The following is a 24,292-nucleotide window of genomic DNA, read 5'->3' as shown; positions in this document are numbered from 1 at the left end:
TGTACATGGACACCTAAATCCCTTTGCTTCACAGCTCCTAGCCTCTCACCATTAAGAAAATATTCCAATCTATCTTTCTCAGATCCAAAGTCGAAGACCTCACAGTTCCCCACATTGAACTCCATCTTCCACAGTTTTACCCACTCACTCAGTCGGTTTAGCTCCCTTTGTGACTTTCTACTCCAGCCACATAATTTATTGTGCTTCCTAACTTGGCATCATAACTTTCTCTTTCTTCATCCAAGTAATTAATGAAAAGCAGAGGACCCAGTACAGATCCCTAGAGAACACCACTCATCATATCTCACCAATAAGAGAACAAACTCTTCATCCTTGCTCTCGGTCTCCTGCTTCCCAATCAATTACAGACCAGGATTACTGCCAATTCCGTGCAATCATTTTTTTTCTTGCACGGAACATCATCAATTACATTCTGGATGTCCATGCTAGCGAACCCCCCTCAAAAAATCCAACTAGATTAGTCAGACATGACCTACCTTCATAGATCCATGCTGACTGATAAAAATGGAACCTGTCCAAGTACTGTCATCACTGAGGCTCTGATGATAGATTCCAGTAACTTCCCCAAAATTGATATACTGATAGATCCATAGTTACATGTTTTCACTGTCTTCCCCCCCCCCTTCTTAAATAATGGAGTGACATTTGTAATTTTCCAATGTAAATGCACAATTGTTGAATCTGAAGCAGTTTGGAAAATTATGACCAATGCATCTACAATTTCCTCACCTATTTCTTATAATGCTCTGCAGTGGAAACCATCAGGTCCTGGAGATTTGTCCATCTTAACATTCATTTTTTTTCTCTATTTACCTTTTTTATTAAATCCACGAAGTTTCTCTCCTTGACTGGACAATGGAATTATCATGGCAATCGATCTCCATTAAATGGTCTACAATGGACAACAGACCCAGACATGAAGTGAGTAAAACCTTCAGTGATGGAAAACTTTGGGAAGCCTATGTCCAAAGCTACCAGTTTCCTCCTCACATACATAACTGGCTGCACAGATGTCCTGGATGGATGCTCCTCATTTTCTTTGCGCAAAAATTAATTATACAAAAATTGCTTGAAGGGTAAGACAGGCCACTTAAATTGTTAATACAAGAGGGTTAACAAACAAGGAGACACAAATTCAACTACTTAAATTGCTGAAGCAGTACAGCAAGATGTTTGAGGAATGACAATAATATCTCAACATTATAACCTTTTCCACAAGGTACAAGTTCTGCAGTGTTCTCAAATTGCCTCTGGACATCAAAACGTACAACTGTAACTCAAAAGATTTCCCATGGCATAAAAATACTCAGCTTTTGATCTATCAGAAGATCAGAGCTCTGTTTATTCAAAATTCATCATCAATGTACAATACAGAATCATGTTTCATCCAAGGCTAATATTGCTTATCAAACAGTAGCAAGACTGCATTCAGGGCTATCCCTGCATTACGCCCGAGGTGATAGTGGTCCGCCTTCAAACTACAGTCCCACTGCAGACTAAACATATGTTTTCCCATTTCTGTAATACGGCAGTTTTATTAAAGGAATATATTATATCATAAATGATACAGCACAGAAGGAGGCCATTCGGCCCATCATGCCAGTGCCAGTTCTTTGGTAGAGCTATCCAATTAATCCCACTCCCCTGCTCTTTCCCTATAGTCCTGAAAATTACTACTTTTCAAGTAATTATCCAATTCCCTTTTGAAAATTACTATTGAATCTGCTTTCACCACCCTTTCAGGCATTGCATTCCGGATCATAACAATTCGCTGTGTAATCTATTTTCCTCATGTCGTCTCTGGTTCTTTTGCCAATTCCTTAAGTTTGTGTCCTTTAGTTACCGACCCTTCTGCCACTGGAAACAGTGGTCCGAATACCAATTCCTGGGGAACAGCACAGTATACTTCCCTCTAATCTGAACAACAATCGTTCACCACTACTTTCTGCCCCTTAGCCAATTTCGTATTCATACTGCCACTGTCCCTTTAATCCCGTGAGGTTTAATTTTCTAACAAGTCTATTATGTCTTCTTCTTAAGCAGTCCCCCGGCGTCGAGGATGACTTGCTTCCACACTAACACGGGTTCTGAGGAGGCTGATGAGTCCAATGCGGGATCTACAGACTCTGTCACAGATGCAGCAGGTGGTGGTTGAAGGGGCGGGTGGATGGGGTGCTTGGTTTGCCGTACGCTCCTTCCACCGTTTGTACCTGACTTCTGCGCGCTCCTGACGAAGCGACTCAAAGTGTTCGGTGCCTTCCCGAATGCTTCTTCTCCAAGTTGAGCGGTCATGAGCAATGTGGTGCTTTGTCAATCGCCTTTTGAAAGTCCATATACACATCAACGGCACTACCCTCATCAATGCTCCCTGTTAATTCATCAAAGATCAAGTTGGTAAAACATGCTTTTCCTTCAATAAATCTGTGCTGACTTTCATTTATTAGACAATACTTTTCCACCACCAATTAATATTGTCCCAGATTATTGTGTCTAAATGTTTCGCCACCACCAATGTTAAGCTGACTGGCCTGTATATGCCGTGTTTATAAGAACATAAGAAATAGGAACATGAGTAGGCCATACGGCCCCTCGAGTCTGCTCCGCCATTCAGTAAGATGATGGCTGATCTGATCAGATCACGGACTCAGCTCCACTTCCCCACCCGTTCCCCATAACCCCTTATCGTTTAAGAAACTGTCTATTTCTGTCTTAAATTTATTCAATGTCCCAGCTTCCACAGCTCTCTGAGGCAGCGAATTCCACAGATTTACAACCCTCAGAAGAAATTTCGCCTCATCTCTGTTTTAAATGGGCGGCCCCTTATTCAAAATCATGCCCTCCAGTTCTAGTCTCCCCCATCAGTGAAAACCTCCTCTCTGCACCCACCTTGTCAAGCCCCTTTATAATCTTATATGTTTCGATAAAATCATCTCTCATTCTTCTGAATTCCAATGCGTAGAGGCCCAACCTACTCAACCGTTCCTCATAAGTCAACCCACTCACTTAGCCTATCTATGTCCTTTTGCAGGTTTTTTGTGTCCTCCTCACACATTGCTTTTCCTCCCATCTTTGTATCGTCAGCAAACTTGGTTACATTACACTCAGTCCCTTCTTCCAAGTCATCAATATAGATTGTAAATAGTTGGGGTCCCAGCATTGATCCCTGCGGCACCCCACTAGTTACTGGTTGCCAACCAGAGAATGAACCATTTATCCCGCCTCTCTGTTTTCTGTTAGTTAGCCAATCCTCTATCCATGCTAATATATTACCCCCAACCCCGTGAACTTTTATCTTGTGCAGTAACCTTTTATGTGGCACCTTGTCAAATGCCTCGCCCTCCCATTTTTGTTTTTTTAAAAACAGGGTTGTAAACATTTGCATATCCTAGGAGGATTGGAATATCATGGCCAGAGTCTTCGCAATTTCCACCTTTACTGATATTAGTCACCTAGGATGCATCCTATCTGAACCAGGTGACTTTTCTACTTTGAGTAACTGCCAAACTTTAAAGTATGTCATTGTTGGGATAAGAATTAGCAGGTGCATATAGCTTGAAGAGGAGAATGATGGGAAAAGATGTCAAGTAAGCTAAATGTAAGACACACAGGCAGATTAAAATAATGCCTTAGGCAAATAAGTCTGTTGAAAACAGACTGGTCGGCATGGAAGGATCCACATATACAGCTAGGAAAAAGCTTGTGGAGTGATCTTCACCGATTGTAAAGAGAAACCAGCTGCTAAACTGGTTTACAATTAAACAAACGAGGCAGTTAGGAAAAGCTTGGCAGCAGAGACATGCACAGACAGGGAGATCAGATAACACAACTCATGATAAGAAAGGGAAGCAAACTTTCATTGTGCAGGGAAACCAGCCAATAGGCCCCTGATTACAGGGCCCGCGAATCATCAAAACCATTGTGCGATTAACTGAAGACAGGATCTGTATGCACACGAAACCTTCTGGAACAAACACAATGTAATCCCTATGGGCTCAATTTTCCCCAGTATTTGCACCGTTTTTTTTGGAGCTGTCTGCTTTTTCTGGCCTAACTTAAAAATCCACAGTTTCCCCAATCAATTTGCACCAGTGTAACTCAGTTAGTTGCAAATTTTTTAAGTCAGTTTTTGTTTCAGCCAAAGGGGCGTAACCAGCCACCTACGCCATTTCTGGCCATTTAGGGAAGTTTGGCCAGCTGAGAGTTACTCCAGTTCTTATTAGGCCGGCCTATGTGGCCTGTCCTGAAAAACCTTCGAGAGTAAAGGAAATCGGCGCAGCAGATGTCCGGACACACAAAGAATTGAAAAACACAGCAGCAACTTGCCTCCAACCCCGCCCAAAGGCTGTCCGGTTCCATTCACAGTGCCCGGTTCACACAGGCGAGGTTGCGGGCACGAACACGAGAGAGCAGGCACCCCGGCCCGAGGGGGCGGGAACCCCGGCGTGAGAACACCGGGGCCAGGCCGGACAGTCTTCGGGCGGGGTTGGAGGTAAAGTGGTGCTGTGTGTTTTTCAATTCTTTTAATGTGTTGGGAGGTGGCTGTATGCTTCACTTTGCAGCCTCAGCTCGCATTGTGTCCCTGGTTACCATGGCAGCTGATCTTTTTTGGCGCAGATCAAGGCTCCGCCCCCCTCAGGTTAGGCCACGCCAAAATAAAGAGATCCAATGGAGAAATTTTCACACTTTTTTTGGCATACATGACCCACAAAAAATTGGGCGTAACTCTTCAAGTACACCAGAACAAATGCTTTGGGGAAAATTGAGCCCAAAATAGTTGGTAGCAGAATTGTATTTGATTGAGAAGGTGTGGGTTACCTCTCCCGGGCATAGTGCTCGATAAATAACGACCTGATGTTGAATTAAGACCTACCCGACTCATTAGAAGAACCAGAGGTGGTCTCGGTTGAAAAGCAACTGAGACAGCGCGGACGCATTTCACCCGGATGAGGTCCGGTCTCTGAAGTGTTACCTCAACAGTCCTCTATTTTTTATCCTATCGAATATTGCTACTATCTCCTCCTTTACTGCAACGTTGGCAGCATCCTCTTCTTCAGTGATGGCAAATGCAAAATAAATATTAAATTATTACAACAGCCATGCCTTATACCTCCACAAGATGATATCTTTTTTGGTTCCTAATCAGCCTCACCCTTCCTTTGACTAACCACTTACTATTTATGTTTATTAAAAAAAGACTTTTGGGTTCCCTAATCTCGACTCAAACTGTCTCTTTGCTTCTCTTATTCCCTTTTTTAGATTTCCTCTGTACTTTCTATATTCAGCTTGGTTCTCAACTGTATTATGAATCTTACATTTGCTGTAAGACTCCTTTTTCTGTTTTATTTTAATTTCTGTATCTTAAGTCATCTAGGGAACTCTAGCATTGGATGCCTTTCGTTTTCCCCTCATAGGAATGTGTCTACTCCGTACCCAAATCATCTTCTCTTTGAGGGCCTCCCATCATTCAATTACTGTTTAGCCTACCAATTTTTGATTCCAATCCACCTGGACTAGATCCCTTTTCGACTTACTGAAATTAGCCCTTCTCCAGATAAGTATTTTTACACATTTCAGGAATTCCTCCGCTTCTTTTGCTTAAAAAAGGTAACAGGCAAAAAGCAGGAAACTATAGACCAGTTAGCCCGACATCTGTCGTTGGGAAAATGCTGGAGTCCATTATTAAGGAAACAGTAGCAGGACATTTGGAAAAGCATAATTCAATCAAGCAGAGTCAGTGTGGTTTTATGAAAAGGAAATCATGTTTGACAAATTTGCTGGAGTTCTTTGAGGATGTAACAAGCCGGGTTGATAAGGGGGAACCAGTGGATGTGGTGTATTTGGATTTCCAGAAGGCATTGAATAAGGTGCCACGTAAAAGGGTATTGCACAAGATAAAGTTCACGGGGTTGGGGTTAATATATTAGCATGGATAGAGGATTGGCTAACTAACAGAAAACAGAGAGTCGCGATAAATGGGTCATTTTCCAGTTGGCAAACAGTAACTAGTGGGGTGTTGGAGGTATCGGTGCTGGGTCCTCAACTATTTACAATCTATATTAATGATTTGGATGAAGGGACCGCGTGTAATGTAGCCAAGTTTGCTGATGATACAAAGATGGGTGGGAAAGCAAATTGTGAGGAGGACACAAAAAAAATCTGCAAAATGATATAGACAGGCTAAGTGAGTGGGCAAACATTTGGCAGATGGAGTATAATGTGGGAAAATGTGAGGTTATCCACTTTGGCAGAAAAAATAGAAAAGCAAATTATAATTTAAATGGAGAAAGCTTGCAAAGTGCTACAGTACAGAGGGACCTGGGGACCCTTGTGCATGAAACACAAAAAGTTAGTATTCAGGTACAGCAAATTCCAATGAGTAGAAGCCCAACCTACTCAACCTTTTCTCATCAATCAACCCCCTCATCTCCGGAATCAACCTCGTGAACCTTCTCTGAACTGCCTCCAAAGCAAGTATATCCTTTGTTAAATATGGAAACCAAAACTGTACCTAATATTCCAGGTGTGGCCTCACCAATACCCTGTATAACTGTAGCTAGACTTCCCTGCTTTTATACCTCACCCCTTTGCAATAAAGGCCAGATTCCATTGGCCTTCCTGAACACTTGCTGTACCTGCATACGAACCTTTTGTGTTTCATGCACCTGGAACCCCAGGTCCCGCTGTATGCAACACTTTGCAATTTTTCTCCATTTAAATAATAACTTGTTCTTCGATTTTTTTCTGTCAAATTGCATAACTTCACATTTTCCATCTGCCAAATCTTTGCCCACTCACTTAGCCTGTCTATGCCCTTTTGCAGGTTTTGTGTGTCCTGCTCACACATTGCTTTTCCTCCCACCTTTGTATCGTCAGCAAACTTGGCTCACCAAGTCGTTAATATAGACTGTAAATAGTTGGGGTCCCAGCATTGATCCCTGCAGCACCCCACTAGTTACTGATTGCCAACCGAAAAATGACCCATTTATCCCGCCTCTCTGTTTTCTGTTAGTTAGCCAATCCTCTATCCATGCTACTATATTACCCCCAACCCCATGAACTTTTATCTTGTGCAGTAACCTTTTATGTGGCACCTTGTCAAATGCCTTCTGGAAGTCCAAATACACAATTGAAACATAGAAAATAGGTGCAGGAGTAGGCCATTCGGCTCTTCGAGCCTGCACCACCATTCAATATGATCATGGCTGATCATGCAACTTCAGTACCCCATTCCTGCTTTCTCTCCATAACCCTTGATCCCTTTAGCCGCAAGGGTCACATCTAACTCCCTTTTGAATATATCGAACGAACTGGCCTCAACAACTTTCTGTGGTAGAGAATTCCACAGGTTCAGAATTCTCTGAGTGAAGAAGTTTCTCCTCATCTCGGTCCTAAATGACATACCCCTTATCCTTAAACTGTGACCCCTGGTTCTGGACTTCCCCAACATCGGGAACATTCTTCCTGCATCTAACCTGTCCAATCCCGTCATAATTTTATATGTTTCTATGAGATCCCCTCTCATTCTTCTAAATTCCAGTGAATATAATCCTAGTCGACCCAGTCTTTCTTCATAGGTCAGTCCTGTCGTCCTGGCAATCAATCTGGTGAACCTTCACTGCACTCCCTCAATAGCAAGCATGTCCTTCCTCAGATTAGGAGACCAAAACTGTACACAATATTCAAGGTGTGGCCTCACCAAGGCCCTGTACAACTGCAGCAAGACCTCCCTGCTCCTATCGTCAAATCCTCTCGCTATGAAGGCCAACATGTCATTTGCCTTCTTCACCGCCTGCTGTAACCGCATGCCAACTTTCAATGGCTGAAGTACCATGACACCCAGGTCTCATTGCACCTCCTTTTTTCCTAATCTGTCACCATTCAGATAATATTGTGCCTTCCTGTTTTGCCACCAAAGCGGATAATCTCACATTTATCTACATTATACTGCATCTGCCATGCATTTGCCCACTCACCTATCCTGTCCAAATCACCCTGCAGCCTCTTAGCATCCTCCTCACAGCTCACACTGCCACCCAGCTTAGTGTAATCTGCAAACCTGGAGATATTACATTCAATTCCTTTGTCTAAATCATTAATATATATTGTAAATAGCTGGGGTCCCAGCACTGAACCTTGGCAGTACCCCACTAGTCACTGCCTGCCATTCTGAAACGGACCCATTTATCCCGACTCTCTGCTTCCTGTCTGCCAACCAGTTATCTATCCACGTCAATACATAACCCCCAATACCATGTGCTTTAATTTTGCACACTAATCTTTTGTGTGGGACCTTGTCAAAGCCTTTTGAAAGTCCAAATACACCACATCCACTGGTCCTCCCTTGTCCACTCTGCTAGTTATATCCTCAAAAAATTCTAGAAGATTTGTCAAGCATGATTTCCCTTTCATAAATCCATGCTGACTTGGACCGATCCGGTCACTGCTTTCCAAATGCACTGCTATTACATCTTTAATAATTGATTTCAACATTTTCCCCATTACAGATGTCAGGCTAACCGGTCTATAATTCCCTGTTTACACTCTCCCTCCTTTTTGACAAAGTGGGATTACATTAGCTACCCTCCTGTATAGAAACTGATCCAGAGTCTATAGAATGTTGGAAAATGACTGTCAATGCATCCACTATTTCTAGGGCCACTTCCTTAAGTACTCTGGGATGCAGACTATCAGGCCCTGAGGATTTATCGGTCGGTCTTGAATCCCATCAATTTCCCTAACACAATTTGCTGACTAATAAGGATTTCCTTCAGTTCCTCCTTCTCACTCAACCCTCGGTCCCCTATTAATTTCAGCAGATTATGTGTACTAAACCAAAGTTTTTGTTCAATTGGTCTGCCACTTCCCTGTTCCCCATTATGAATTCACCTGATTCTGACTGCAAGGGGCCTACATTAGTCTTCACTAATCTTTTTCGCTTCACATATCTATAGAAGCTTTTGCAGTCAGTTTTTATGTTCCCTGCAAGCTTACTCTCAAACTCTATTTTCCCTCTCCTAATTCAACCCTTAGTCCTCCTCTGCTGGATTCTCCCAGTCCTCAGGTTTGCTGCTTTTTCTGGCCAATTTATATTGGTTCCTCTTTATCCACCCTGTTCGTTACATCCTCAAAGAATTCCAGCAAATTTATCAAACATGCCTTCCCCTTCATAAATCCATGCTGACTTTGCCTGACTGAATTATGCTTTTCCAAATGTCTTGCTACTGCTTCTTTAATAATGGACTCCAGCATTTTCCCAACCACAGATGTCAGGCTCACTGTTCAATAGCTTCCTGCTTTTTGTCTGCCTCCTTTTTTTTTTAAATAGGGGCATTACATTTGCAGTTTTCCAATCTGCTGGGACCTTGCCAGAATCCAGGGAATTTTGGTAAATTACAACCAATGCATCCATTATCCCTGCCGCTACTTCGCTTAAGACCCTAGGATGCAAGCCATCAGGTCCAAGGGATTTATCTGCCTTTAGTCCCATTATCTTCCTGAGTACCACCTCCTTCGTGATTGTGATTGTATTAAGTTCCTCCCCCACTATTGCCCCTTGAGTATCCACTGTTGGGATATTTTTAGTGTCCTCGACTGTAAAGACTGATACAAAATATTTGTTCGGAGTTTCTGCCATCTCCATGTTCCCCATCACTAATTTCCTGGTCTCATCCTCTAAGGGACCAACATTTACTTTAGCCACTCTTTTCCTTTTTATATACTGGCTATCTGTTTTTATTTTCCGTGCTAGTTTACTTTCATAGTCTATCTTCCCTTTCTTCTTCATTGTTTTTTTAGTCGTTCTTTGCTGGCTTTTAAAAGCTTTCTAATTTTCTGTCCTCCCACTAGTTTTGGCCACTTTGTATGTCCTTGTTTTTAATTGGATACCATCCTTTATTTCTTTCGTTAACCACGGATGGCGATGTTTTCTTTTACACCCTTTCCTCCTTACTGGAATATCTTTTTCTTGAGAGTTATGAAATATCTCCTTAAATGTACACCACTGTTCATCAATTGTCCTACACTTTCATCTATTTTCCCAGTCCACTTTAACCAACTCTGCCCTCATACCTTTGTAGTCTCCTTTATTTAAGTTTAGTACGCTGGTTTGAGATCCAACTTTCTCGCCCTCCATCTGAATTTGAAATTCAACCATGCTATGGTCACTCATTCCAAGCGGATGATAATGAGGGGGCTTGACAAGGTGGATGCAGAGAGGGCACTTCCACTCATAGGGGAAACTAAAACTAGGGGACATAGTCTTCGAATTAGGGGCCGCCCATTTAAAACTGAGATAAGGAGGAATTTCTTTTCTCAGAGGATTGTAAATCTATGGAAGTCGCTGCACCAGAGAGCTGTGGAGGCTGGACTATTGAATATATTTAAGGCTGAGATAAACACATTTTTGAGCGATAAGGGAATAAAGGTTTATGAAGAGCAGGCAGGGAAGTGGAGCTGAGTCCATGATCAGATCAGCCATGATCTTATTAAATGAGGGGGCTTGACAAGGTGGATGCAGAGAGGGCATTTCCACTCGAGGGGCCAGGTGGCCTACTCCTGCTCCTACTTCTTATACTTACTTCTCCAGTCTATACTAGGATAATTAAAGTCCCCCATTATCAACAAGGGGTATTCAACATTCAGGAAGGATAGAATAAAAGGAAAAGGAGGTGGGGTAGCATTGCTGGTTAAGGAGGAGATTAAGGCAATAGTTAGGAAGGACATTAGCTTGGATGATGTGGAATCTATATGGGTAGAGCTGCAGAACACCAAAGGGCAAAAAACGTTAGTGGGAGTTGTGTACAGACCTCCAAACAGTAGTAGTGATGTTGGGGAGGGCATCAAACAGGAAATTAGGGGTGCGTGCAATAAAGGTGCAGCAGTTATAATGGGTGACTTTAATATGCACATAGATTGGGCTAACCAAACTGGAAGCAATACGGTGGAGGAGGATTTTCTGGAGTGCATAAGGGATAGTTTTTTAGACCAATATGTCGAGGAACCAACTAGGGGGGAGGCCATCTTAGACTGGGTGTTGTGTAATGAGAGAGGATTAATTAGCAATCTCGTTGTGCGAGGCCCCTTGGGGAAGAGTGACCATAATATGGTGGAATTCTGCATTGGGATGGAGAATGAAACAGTTAATTCAGAGACCATGGTCCAGAACTTAAAGAAGGCTAACTTTGAAGGTATGAGGCGTGAATTGGCTGGGATGGATTGGCGAATGATACTTAAGGGGTTTACTGTGGATGGGCAATGGCAGACATTTAGAGACCGCATGGATGAACTACAACAATTGTACATTCCTGTCTGGCATAGAAATAAAAAAGGGAAGGTGGCTCAACCGTGGCTATCAAGGGAAATCAGGGATAGTATTAAAGCCAAGGAAGTGGCATACAAATTGGCCAGAAATAGGGACTGGGAGAAATTTAGAACTCAGCAGAGGAGGACAAAGGGTTTGATTAGGGCAGGGAAAATGGAGTATGAGAAGAAGCTTGCAGGGAACATTAAGACGGATTGCAAAAGTTTCTATAGATATGTAAAGAGAAAAAGGTTAGTAAAGACAAACGTAGGTCCTCTGCAGTCAGAATCAGGGGAAGTCATAACGGGGAACAAAGAAATGGCGGACCAAATTGAACAAGTACTTTGGTTCGGTATTCACGAAGGAGGACACGAACAACCTTCCGGTTATAAAAGGGGTCGGGTGGTCTAGTAAGGAGGAGGAACTGAGGGAAATCCTTATTAGCCAGGAAATTGTGTTGGGGAAATTGATGGGATTGAAGGCCGATAAATCCCCAGGGCCTGATGGACTGCATCCCAGAGTACTTAAGGAGGTGGCCTTGGAAATAGTGGATGCGTTGACAGTCATTTTCCAACATTCCATTGACTCTGGATCAGTTCCTATGGAGTGGAGGGTAGCCAATGTAACCCCACTTTTGAAAAAAAAGGGAGAGAGAAAACAGGGAATTATAGACCGGTCAGCCTGACATCGGTAGTGGGTAAAATGATGGAATCAATTATTAAGGATGTCATAGCAGTGCATTTGGAAAGAGGTGACATGATAGGTCCAAGTCAGCATGGATTTGTGAAAGGGAAATCATGCTTGACAAATCTTCTGGAATTTTTTGATGATGTTTCCAGTAGAGTGGATAAGGGAGAACCAGTTGATGTGGTATATTTGGACTTTCAGAAGGCGTTCGACAAGGTCCCACACAAGAGATTGATGTGCAAAGTTAGAGCACATGGGATTGGGGGTAGTGTACTGACATGGATTGAGAACTGGTTGGCAGACAGGAAGCAAAGAGTAGGAGTAAATGGGTACTTTTCAGAATGGCAGGCAGTGACTAGTGGGGTACCGCAAGGTTCTGTGCTGGGGTCCCAGCTGTTTACACTGTACATTAATGATTTAGATGAGGGGATTAAATGTAGTATCTCCAAATTTGCGGATGACACTAAGTTGGGTGGCAGTGTGAGCTGCGAGGAGGATGCTGCGAGGCTGCAGAGCGACTTGGATAGGTTAGGTGAGTGGGCAAATGCATGGCAGATGAAGTATAATGTGGATAAATGTGAGGTTATCCACTTTGGTGGTAAAAACAGAGAGACAGACTATTATCTGAATGGTGACAGATTAGGAAAAGGGGAGGTGCAAAGAGACCTGGGTGTCATGGTACATCAGTCATTGAAGGTTGGCATGCAGGTGCAGCAGGCGGTTAAGAAAGCAAATGGCATGTTGGCCTTCATAGCAAGGGGATTTGAGTACAGGGGCAGGGAGGTGTTGCTACAGTTGTACAGGGCATTGGTGAGGCCACACCTGGAGTATTGTGTGCAGTTTTGGTCTCCTAACCTGAGGAAGGACATTCTTGCTATTGAGGGAGTGCAGCGAAGGTTCACCAGACTGATTCCCGGGATGGCGGGACTGACCTATCAAGAAAGACTGGATCAACTAGGCTTGTATTCACTGGAGTTCAGAAGAATGAGAGGGGACCTCATAGAAACATATAAAATTCTGACGGGGTTAGACAGGTTAGATGCAGGAAGAATGTTCCCAATGTTGGGGAAGTCCAGAACCAGAGGTTACAGTCTAAGGATAAGGGGTAAGCCATTTAGGACTGAGATGCGGAGGAACTTCTTCACCCAGAGAGTGGTGAACCTGTGGAATTCTCTACCACAGAAAGTTGTTGAGGCCAATTCACTAAATATATTCAAAAAGGAGTTAGATGAGGTCCTTACTACTAGGGGGATCAAGGGGTATGGCGAGAAAGCAGGAATGGGGTACTGAAGTTGAATGTTCAGCCATGAACTCATTGAATGGCGGTGCAGGCTAGAAGGGCCGAATGGCCTACTCCTGCACCTATTTTCTATGTTTCTATCACTACTCTATAGACCTTGCATCCTTCTGTCATTTGCCTGCAAATATGCTCCCATAAGTCCTTCCCACTATTTGGTGGTCTATAGTATACACCCAGTGGCATAGTAGCTCCTCCATTGTTCCTTAATTCTAACGATATAGATTCTGAACTACATCATCCCTTTACAGTGTTATGATCAGTACTGCCAGCCCTCCTCCTTTTTTCCCTTCCCCATCTTTCCTGAATACATTGTAGCGAGGATTATTAAGCTAGGTCTCTGTTATTGCCACTATATCATAGTCCCATGTGGCGATTTGTACCCACAGCTCAACAACCTTATTTACCATGCTGTGCATTTACATACATACACTCCAAACCCATTTTAGACTGCCTTGCATTTTCCTATTTCTGAACTATCCTTTACTCTAGTTCTTTGATTCTATTTTCTCTCCCAGTCTTCTGTGCACCTGGTTTCTCCTTTAAGTTTCACATGGTGTCCATTCGCAGCCAAATTAGTTTAACCCCTCCCCCACTCCACGAGTTAACTTCCCCACGAGGATACTGCTCCCAGTTCGGTTAAGGTGCAACCCATCCAAGTTGAGCAGGTCCCACCTGCCCCACAACTGGTCCTAATGTCCCAGGAATCTGAAAGCCCTTCCTCCTGCACCATTTCTCCAGCCACGTGGTAACCAGTCTTATCCTACTATTCATATACTCACTAGCACGTGGCACTTGGAATAATCCATAGATTCCTACCTTTGGAGATCCTGCTTCTTAACTGCCTCCCTAGCTCCTCAACCTCTGCCTGTAGGACCTCAATCCTTTTCCTTCCTAGATCATTGGTTCCCACATGAATCATGACTTCTGGCTGTTACCCCTACCACGACTTCTGGCTTCAAAATGTCCTGCACCCTCTTAGTGATGTCTTTTGATCCTGGCACCAGGGAGGCAACACAGCATGTGGTACCATGTTGTGGTTGCAGAAATACCTGTCTGTCCTCCTGACTACTGAATCACCTATATGACCACTGCATCCCTACACCTTGCTGTGCAATCATTTGCCCCAGAGTGCCATGTTCCAGACTGCACTCCTTCGAGGTGTTGTCACCCTCACGTCAATACTGAAAACCAGTTAGTGAGTGCTACACTCCCAGTGGATTTCTGGACTGCCTGCCTCTTCCTACCTTGCGGATGGCCACCCACTTACTGTCCGAACTCTGTGTGGCTGTGGGGTGACCATCTCCTGGAACGTATGATCCAGTACAATTTCAGCCTGCAGTGATTCCAGCCCTTCCTCAAGCTCAAACTCTGAGCTGGAGCTCAAGTAGCACTTCCTGCTCACGGGTTATTCAGGACACCTGAAGTGTCCTAGAGTTCCCACATGGCACAGAAATTGCAGGCAATGGGTCTCAGCTGTCCTGTCATTCTAACTGGTGACTTGAGGTAAAAGCATTATATACTTAATGATACTGAAAGATTCAGGCCTCAGAACAAAGCGATTAAAAAAATAGCAAATGGACTTGCGGCCAAGAATGTCACAAAGACATTTCCAATCAATTAATTTTGAAATATAGTCACTTGGTTTGTAGGCAACTGTGACAGCCATGTTCCACAAATAGCAAATATCGCACAAATGAAATATATAGCCAGTTAACTTTTTTTTTTGAAGTTGTTGGCTGAACGGTGAATAGTGGCCAGGCTGCAGCGAGAACCATTTGCTCTTCTTTAAATTACGCCATGGAATCTTTTGCATCGACCTAAACAGCCAAACAGGATTTCGGTTTAACAGCTCCTACAAAAGATAGCAGAATCTTATCCAAAATATGTAATATTTATAATAGTTTACCAATTACTTTACAAAACTTCCCTCCCCAAAACCTTTTACCCTCAGTTATTCACATTATAAAAGTATTGATCCTAAGAACCTAACATAAGAAATAGGAACAGGAGTAGGCCATTTGGCCCCTCGAGCCTGCTCTGTCATTCATTTTGCTCTACCTTCCACAGCAGGTTTGCAGTATTTCCCTCATTTGTTTATTCTTCCTTCATCCTTCCTCAAAACCTTGTTTCTTTTTCGGTTTCATATATCTATGATTTTTCCCATTATTTCACAGCTATTCATAAATTTGGATGTCATGCGAGCTGTGCGGAGCGAGAGGAGCTGAAAATTGTCATCCATGAATGTATTCTGGGTGGCCAGAGCTTGCCGGCACAGCAGCCCATAGTTTGGACACCCCTTGTGTAGATATTGCTGTGCCTCAAGAGCATGGTGAAAAACTAAAGTTCACATAATGCATAGCCCTCTCACATAAAATCTCTCTACAGAGGCTACAGTTTCCCAGTCATTTTCTACTTGGTCGTCGTATGACCTGGATTGCCCTGGTGCACTCAGTCTTGCAGTTCCACAAGGCGGCGAAACTGCACTCTCACTGTATCATCCAATATTAGTGGTGTGCTTCAGCGTTCAAGCTCGGAGTAGCCACAACAGGAGGTCAGAGTCATCGCAGCATAAGTGATAACGGATGAGTGAGTAGCTGCACTAAGGGCAGGAGAGCGGCAACATAAAATTGGAGGGTTTAAAAAAATATTTGTTCCTGGAATGTGGACGTCGCTGGCAAGTCCAGCATTTATTGCCCATCCCTAATTACCCTCGAGAAGATTGATGGGAGGATTGAGGGGGTTGAAGAAACAACAGTATCAACCTGAAGTTGTATGGAGTTTGGGCCGAGGCAGGGTGGGGGGGTTCTCCACAATACCAATCATCATGCAAGACCAAACATTTTGATACTATTCGCTGCAACATGGAGTTAAAATACAGAAACTGACAGGATTACAGACTTCCTTTTATTGTGCAAAATGCCACACATAGCACAACATAAGCACATGAAGGCTCACTGCTCGCTTATCAATGGCTCTATTTACATGGAAAAATCGCTCAGTAAACTGGTCTCTCCATATCAAATTCTGCAGTCAATTTTGCCTTCCTTTCATATTTGATGTATAGATTATATTGAATGAGGCACCGTAAGAAATTATCTGCATGGAAATGGGCAAAGGCAATGGACTGAGTTACACAGAAGGAAGTCCTGAATGAACCAGTTCAGTAGAAAGAAGTGGACCTTGCATAGTGTTGCCAAACTAGTGATAGGGCAAAAAAGCATGGCTAGCATTCGCGCTAAGTTCCTAAAAGCATCTCTTTTGACCCATCCACCTCCACGGAGGTGTGTGGGGGACCTGACCCATCCACCTCCATGGCACGAACCTGGTATTGCAGTACTTCCAGGAACGGTGCAGTGGCTCTAGGCCTTTTGGCTAAGAGCATTGGCGCAGAGTGATCCTTGGCATGTGCAAGGTGACCTCTGGCGTTTGTGATTTGACAAAGAATTGGAACGATTGGCTACGAATTAAAAAAAAAAAAAAAAAAAAATCTCTTTCGCTTCTCGGCCTTTTGGCTAAGATCATGCGTAACTGACCTGACCAGCCACCATGACCTCCGGGTGGTTTCTCCCTGGTCAGGAAGGTATATGCTTGCTTTTTTGGAAACAGGAGGTGGGTGGGGTGGCTTGACCCATCCACCTCCACGGAGGTGTGTGGGGTGGCTTGACCCATCCACCTCCATGGCACGAACCTGGTATTGCAGTACTTCCAGGAACGGTGCAGTGGCTCTAGGCCTTTTGGCTAAGAGCATTGGCGCAGAGTGATCCTTGGCATGTGCAAGGTGACCTCTGGCATTTGTGATTTGACAAAGAATTGGAACGATTGGCTACGAATTTAAAAATTAAAAAAAAAAAAATCTCTTGGCAACTCGGCCTTTTGGCGAAGATCAAGTGGAGTACCTGTTGATTGGGCATTCATATGCAAATCGACTGACTGCAGAAACTCGTTTTTCCAGTTTTGCTGGCTCTGGCCTTTGGCTTGAGCCAGGCGCCAATTGGAGAGAGGAGACAAAATCTGCATGTCGACTGACGATTCGACGGGCCTTTGGGCCTGTCAAGGGGCGGACGAGGAGGTCCGCCCGTGCCCCGGACTGGGGCAATGAGAGAATGAAGGCTTCGGCCAAAACTCACAGCGAAAGGAGGAATCTGCAACCCGGATGGCGGCCAACCGAGCGGCGAACCAGGGAGTCCGAAACACCATCCGAGTGACGGTAAAGAAAGTGGAAGGACAGACAATGATCAACCGGGAACTTTTTGTGAAGAAAATCCTGCTGGGAACATGTGGCATGAAAGTCGCCGACGTCTTCGCCTTGCAGGACCTCCCGAAGAGAGGTTACTTCGATGTGACCTTCAGAACCGTCACCCTCTGCCTGAAGTTCCTGAAGGGTTTGAAGGAGGCGAGTGAACCGGTGCACTCAGTGCTAACTTGGGAGCCGCTGTTCACCCTCCCGTCGCAGCGAAGACGCACTATCACAGTGCAAATGTACGACCCCCACATCCCCGTCATCGATGTGCTGACTTTCCTCAACAGGTTTGTCGATGGGGCAGGAAGCAGCAGTGACGTGAAAGACGGGCACGGAATATGGACCAGCAAGCGCCAGATCCAGGCCACCTTGAAGGTGGACGCCAGCGGAACCATCCTGCACCCACCCTCCAGCTTTTCCATCGGAGGAAGCCGGGGCTACATGGTGTACGCTGGCCAACCCAACGTGTGCCGCACCTGCGGGAAGGCAGGCCATGTGGCGGCAAGCTGCAAGACGGTCATCTGCCGAAACTGCAAGAACGAGGGCCACCAGACAAAAGACTGCAAGGAGACCAAGTGCTGCAATCTCTGTGGTCTGGCTGGGCACCTTTACAAAAACTGCCCCAAACGCAATCGCAGCTATGCGCAGGCAGCAAAGAACTTTGCACCAGAGGAGGAGGAAGCTGACGAACACAACGCTCCAGAGGAGAGCCACACCCTCCCCCCGACCATGAACTCGGGACAAGGCGGCGAGGAAGAGAACACTGCTACCGCGAGCTGCGAGCCACCAGCAGCCAGCAGCGAACCTCGCCCCCAGAGCACCGAACCCAGAGACGAGCTGACATCAGACGAGGAAGCGGAATGGCAGACAGTAGGGAAAAGGCGCAAGGCCAAGAGGTGACCACCAAGCTCGGCAGAAACCAGCGACGGCAGCTTGTCTGATGAGGAAAAGTGCCACCGCCTGAAGAGGCAATGCGCCATCCCACGGCCACGGAAAAACGGGAGCAGGGAAGCGACCAACACAGCCCTGCCCCAGGAACCTGAGAGCAACAAAGGGCCCAGCGCACACGAGCTCCGGGACACCGGGAGCGAAGGAGTAACCAACGCAGACCAGCCCCGGGATAACAGGAGCAACGAAGTGCCCAGCACACCCCAGCTCCGGAACACCGGGAGCGACGCAGCGGTCGACGCACACCAGCTCGACACCGCCGCGACTGACGCAAAGGGGGAACCACCAACACCAGGCGAGGACAGTGCAGAGAACATTGAGGACTTAATCGCAGAACTGCAGCAGACCCCTGGTCAAAACATCCCCACAGCAGAGGACGACGATGACCACGCCACCCCAGGTGCAGTAAATGTTGAATTTGATGTAAATAGTAATAACTTACACATGCTGGAAATCGCCATTGTAGAATATGAGGCAACTGAAAACGGTTTACCTGAAATTGAAAACGATGTAACTGAACTGCAATGTATGTAAATGTAAAACATAGCTTAAAAATGGATTTAAAAATTGCTAGTATTAACGTGCGTAGCGTGAAATCGACTACGCGATGTGTTTCCACCTTGGGGTGCCTCGCCAAGGTCAAAGCGGACCTGCTGTTCTTGCAGGAGTGCGGCCTGCCGCACTTCAGCAGTTACCGGCAGTGGTCACTATGGTGGACCCATGGACCATCCATTTGGTCAGGGGGCAACGACAGCCGAGCTTCCGGCTTGGGCATTCTGCTGCGGGGAGGCCACTTCACCATCACCGAAGTTAAGGAGGTGGTGGGCGGCCGCCTCCTCGTAGCAGATGTAATGTACAAAAACTCCCCTCTCAGGTTAATTAATGTTTACGCTCCAGCTGTGAAGAACGAGAGGCTGGCCCTCTTCCAGCAGCTCCCACTGTTACTGGCAACGTCCAGGCCGGTCATTCTGGGTGGTGACTTCAACTGCATCATCGATGCGGCTGGACGATCCAGCAGAGCCGACAGCAAACTGGACGCCACGTCCAAACTCCTGATGGATGCGGTAAAAGATGCCAAGCTGTGCGACGTCTTCAGCAACCCTGCAGACGGAGCACCGCGCAGATACACCTGGTCGAGACCAGACGGGTCCGTCCGTTCCAGAATTGACTTCCTGTTTGTGTCCCACATGCTCAAGGTCAGATCCACCGACGTCACGCCGGTGTTCTTCTCTGACCACTGCCTCCTACTGGCTGACTGTCACACGCAGGACAACCAGAAAGTTGGCAGAGGGATATGGAAGCTGAACGTGAAACTGTTGACTCCGGAAAACATTGAGGAACTCAAGAGGGATTACAACGGTTGGAGAACCGTAAAACCCCTCTGTGATTCCCCGATGCACTGGTGGGAAACAATCAAGACGAACATCAAGAGGTTCTTCATCCTCAAAGGTGTTCAGGAGGCGAGAGGGAGACAGAGGGAATTGTCCCGACTCCAGACAAATATGCAAAACCTGCTCCTGCTGCAGTCGGTGGGGATCGATGTCGCGGAGGAACTCGAAGAGGTGAAGGGCCAGCAAGCCTCGCTCTTTGCCTCAGAGTCCTCCAAGATCATCTTCCGATCCAGAGTCCGCTCCGTCGAGCAGGATGAGACGTGTTCGCGTTTCTTCTTCCAAAAGGTACACAGGGGGAGCTCTGTGATCACCAGCCTAAAGGAAGAAGACGGTTCTGTGACGTCTTCGCAGCCTGACATGCAGAGGATCAGCGAATCCTTCTATGCCAGGCTGTACGACGTCAAGCCCACAGACCGCGCGGCCTCCCAGTCTTTCCTGTCGTCTATTTCGGAGGTCTTAGACGACGGCAAGCGAGAGAGTCTGGACCACCCGCTAACTCTGGACGAGCTGACAAAGGCCGTCCGGTCCTTCGAGACGAATAAAACTCCCGGAAGCGATGGCTTACCGGTCGAGTTGTACTCGGCTCTGTGGGACTGGATAGGCCCAGACCTGCTGGAAGTGTACGGAGGTATGCTTCTGGCCGGCAGCATGTCAGAATCGATGAGGAAAGGCATCATCATCCTCATCTACAAGCAGAAGGGGGAGAGGGAGGAAATCAAAAACTGGCGGCCCATTTCGCTGCTCAATGTGGACTACAAGATCCTGTCAAAGGTCATCGCCAACAGGGTCAAGTCTGCTCTTGAGCTGGTGATTCACCCGGACCAGACCTGCGCTGTCCCCGGCAGGAAGATCTCTGATAGCCTCGCGCTACTCAGAGATACGATCGCCTACGTGCGGGACAGGAGGGTGAACACCTGTTTAATCAGCTTAGACCAGGAGAAAGCCTTTGACAGGATATCGCACACGTACCTGATGGACGTGCTCTCCAAAATGGGGTTCGGGGAGGGCATCCGAAATTGGGTCAAACTGCTCTACACAGACATCAGTAGTGCAGTTCTAATCAACGGGTGGGAAACTCAAAGCTTTCCAATCAGATCTGGAGTCAGGCAAGGCTGTCCTCTGTCGTCTGTCTTGTTTGTGTGTTGTATCGAGCCCTTTGCCGAGTCCATCAGGAAGGACGCGGGCATCAGAGGGGTGACGATCCCAGGCAGCGGAGGCGCCCAGGTCAAAACCTCGCTGTACATGGACGACGTCGCCGTCTTTTGCTCGGACCCGCAGTCGGTCCGCAGATTGCTCGCAATCTGCGACCAGTTTGAACTGGCCTCGGGAGCAAAGGTCAACCGCACCAAAAGCGAGGCCATGCTCTTTGGTCACTGGACCGACCGAGCCTCCATTCCCTTCACCGTCAAGCCAGATTTCCTGAAGGTGCTGGGAATATGGTTCGGAGCGGACGGGGCGTGCGCCAAAAACTGGGACGAGCGCATTGCCAAGGTCAGACAGAAACTGTCATTTTGGGAGCAGCGCTCCCTTTCCATCACAGGCAAGAACCTGGTCATCAGGAGCGAGGTGCTCTCGGTGTTGTTGTACGTGGCGCAGGTCTGGCCCATCTCACACTCCTGCGCCGCGGCAGTCACCCGGGCCGTCTTCCACTTTGTCTGGAGATCCAAAATGGACCGTGTCCGCAGAGACACGATGTACAAATCTCTGGACAGTGGAGGAAAGGACGTTCCGAACGTGGCCCTCATCCTGATGGCCACCTTTGTGTGCGGCTGCATCAAGCTATGCACAGCCCCCCAGTACGCAAACACCAAGTGTCACTACGTGCTGAGGTTCTACCTGTCCCCATTGTTGAGAAGGATGGGTCTGGCCACGCTGCCGCGAAACGCCCCCACCAGTTGGACCATGCCTGTCCACCTGTCCTTCGTGGAAAAGTTCTTCAAAAGAAACCCCTTTGACCACAAGGCCATCAAACAGTGGTCAGCACGTAAGGTCCTGGACGCCCTCCGAAAGAAGGAGACGGTGGACCCTGTCGGGTGGTTCCCTGAGCGGACTGTCGAACTTGTTTGGCAGAACGTCTCATCGCCAAAGCTTACACACAAGCACCAAGACGTAGCTTGGTTGGCGGTGAGGAGGGCTCTACCCGTCAGAGTGTTCATGCACAGCCGACGCCTCAGTAGCACGGCACGGTGTCCCCGGGCCGGCTGCGGGGCGGACGAGACTGTCACCCATCTCCTTCAGGATTGCGCCTTTGCAACGCAGGTCTGGAAAGAGATGCAGTGGTTGCTGTCGAGGTTCATCCCAAGCAGCTCCGTAACACAGGACTCTGTGCTCTACGGGCTGTTCCCAGGGACACACACCGAGACAGACATCACCTGCTGCTGGAGGGCCATCAACTCGGTCAAAGACGCTCTTTGGTCTTGCCGAAACTTGCTGGTCTTCCAGAACAAGGAGATGACCACGTCCGCATGTTGCAGACTGGCGCAATCCAAGATCCAGGAATACGTGCTGAGGGACGCACTGAAAATTGGTGCAGTCGCCGCAAAGGCACGGTGGGGTAGGGCCACAGTCTAAAACCCTTCCGCCACGGAAAACCCGGGGGCAGAAATCAGCACCAAAATCCCTCGGGCTGTATTTGTATTTGTATTTGTAATTTACACTTTGTGTACATAGAGCACCAAACCTGTAAACATCAATGTAGTGCCATGTACAATGCAAGGTGTGTTATGAAATGCAAGTTTGAAAAGAAAAAATGTAAATGTACCGTCACCCATTCCGGGCTCTGTATTGTAACACATGAAATGCAAATTGTGTAAATGTACCACAATGTACCCTGTTTATTGTACTGAATCGCAGTTGAACAGAAAAACGAGAAATGTAACGAACGGAACTGCCGTCAGCACCCAGATGTATTGTATGGGATTGCTGACCGCAGCGAAATGTAATGAAATGCCATTGAATGTACTGTACAGATTCTTTTTATGAATAAAGTATATTTTGAAATAAAAAAAAAAAAAATCTCTTGGCAACTGGCTTCTCGGCCTTTTGGCTAAGATCATGCGTAACTGACCTGACAGGGGAGTAACCACCATAACCCCAAGGTGGTTCTCCCTGGATCAGGAAGGTATATGCTTGCTTTTTTGGAAATAGGAGGTGGGTGGGGTGGCTTGACCCATCCACCTCCACGGAGGTGTGTGGGGGACCTGACCCATCCACCTCCATGGCACGAACCTGGTATTGCAGCACTTCCAGGAATGGTGCAGTGGCTCTAGGCCTTTTGGCTAAGAGCATTGGCGCAGAATGATCCTTGAATGGGCCCAAGGTGACCTCTGGCGTTTGTGATTTGACAAAGAATTGGAACGATTGGCTACGAATTTCAAAAATAAATAAATAAATAAATTTAAAAAAAAAAAAATCTCTTGGCAACTGGCCTTTTGGCTAAGATCATGCGTAACTGACCTGACAGGGGAGTAACCATGACCCCAACGTGGTTCTCCCTGGATCAGGAAGGTGATTCTCCTATGCTTTTTGGAAATAGGTGGTGGGTGGGGTGGCTTGACCCATCCACCTCCACGGAGGTGTGTGGGGGGCCTGACCTATCCACCTCCATGGCACGAACCTGGTATTGCAGCACTTCCAGGAATGGTGCAGTGGCTCTAGGCCTTTTGACTAAGAGCATTGGCGCAGAGTGATCCTTGATGTGTGCAAGGTGACCTCTGGCGTTTGTGATTTGACAAAGAATTGGAAAGATTGGCAACGAATTAAAAAAAAAATCTCTTGGCAATTGGAAAAGACTCATAATGGCCGTGCGATGTCCGTATCAGGAACTGCCAACTTGACTCAAGATTGCCTTTGAGGCTAGATAATAGGATTCTGTTTGAGGCATGCAAAGTTTCAGTGTTTGAGACTGTAGTTATGCATTCTCTGCAGAGGAATATGTGATTAGGGCTCAGTTCCTGCCATGATTGAGTTGTGGCGAGACAGCTGTTCTTGTTGATACTTTGCACCTCCAACTGATGGATACACATACTTGTTGAAATAGTAGTTCCAAGTAGATAAAAAGTGGTAATACACTCACACATTTTTTACAAGCAGTTCCTGGTAACTACTCTCTGCCTAGCCATAAACCTGCATTTTCAACAACTATCCTCGTAGTTAAGGTAAGCAGGATCTCTTCAGGGTCAAGTTGGCTGTTAGATGGTATCCGTGACGATGGAAGATTTGAAACCAAGTGAAAACTCTATGGCAAACTTGGTAATCAGGTACCAGAACTAGACATGGCTGTGGTTCTCCAGAGTATTGTTGAAGGTTGACCAGATAGTACATATCATTAATCAGCCCTTGGTGGGAGATGGGTGGGGAGGGCGGGGAGGCAGAGAGGGGAAGAGGGAAAGTGCGATACTTTTACT

The 24,292-nt window shown here is 46.3% G+C and overlaps 1 protein-coding gene and 2 pseudogenes across 9 annotated transcripts in view; 2 read left to right on the top strand and 1 right to left on the bottom strand.

Moving 5' to 3' along the window:
• LOC139264638 (sickle tail protein) overlaps positions 1–24,292 on the bottom strand; it is an 801,407-nt gene that overhangs the window by 714,703 nt on the left and 62,412 nt on the right. The window lies entirely within an intron of this gene.
• On the top strand, positions 16,800–17,032 carry LOC139264843 (U2 spliceosomal RNA; annotated as a pseudogene).
• On the top strand, positions 22,913–23,151 carry LOC139264887 (U2 spliceosomal RNA; annotated as a pseudogene).

Source organism: Pristiophorus japonicus, chromosome 5, assembly GCF_044704955.1.
Source record: "Pristiophorus japonicus isolate sPriJap1 chromosome 5, sPriJap1.hap1, whole genome shotgun sequence".
NCBI classification, from domain to species: domain Eukaryota; kingdom Metazoa; phylum Chordata; class Chondrichthyes; family Pristiophoridae; genus Pristiophorus; species Pristiophorus japonicus.
This window is presented reverse-complemented; position numbering and strand designations above follow the sequence as displayed.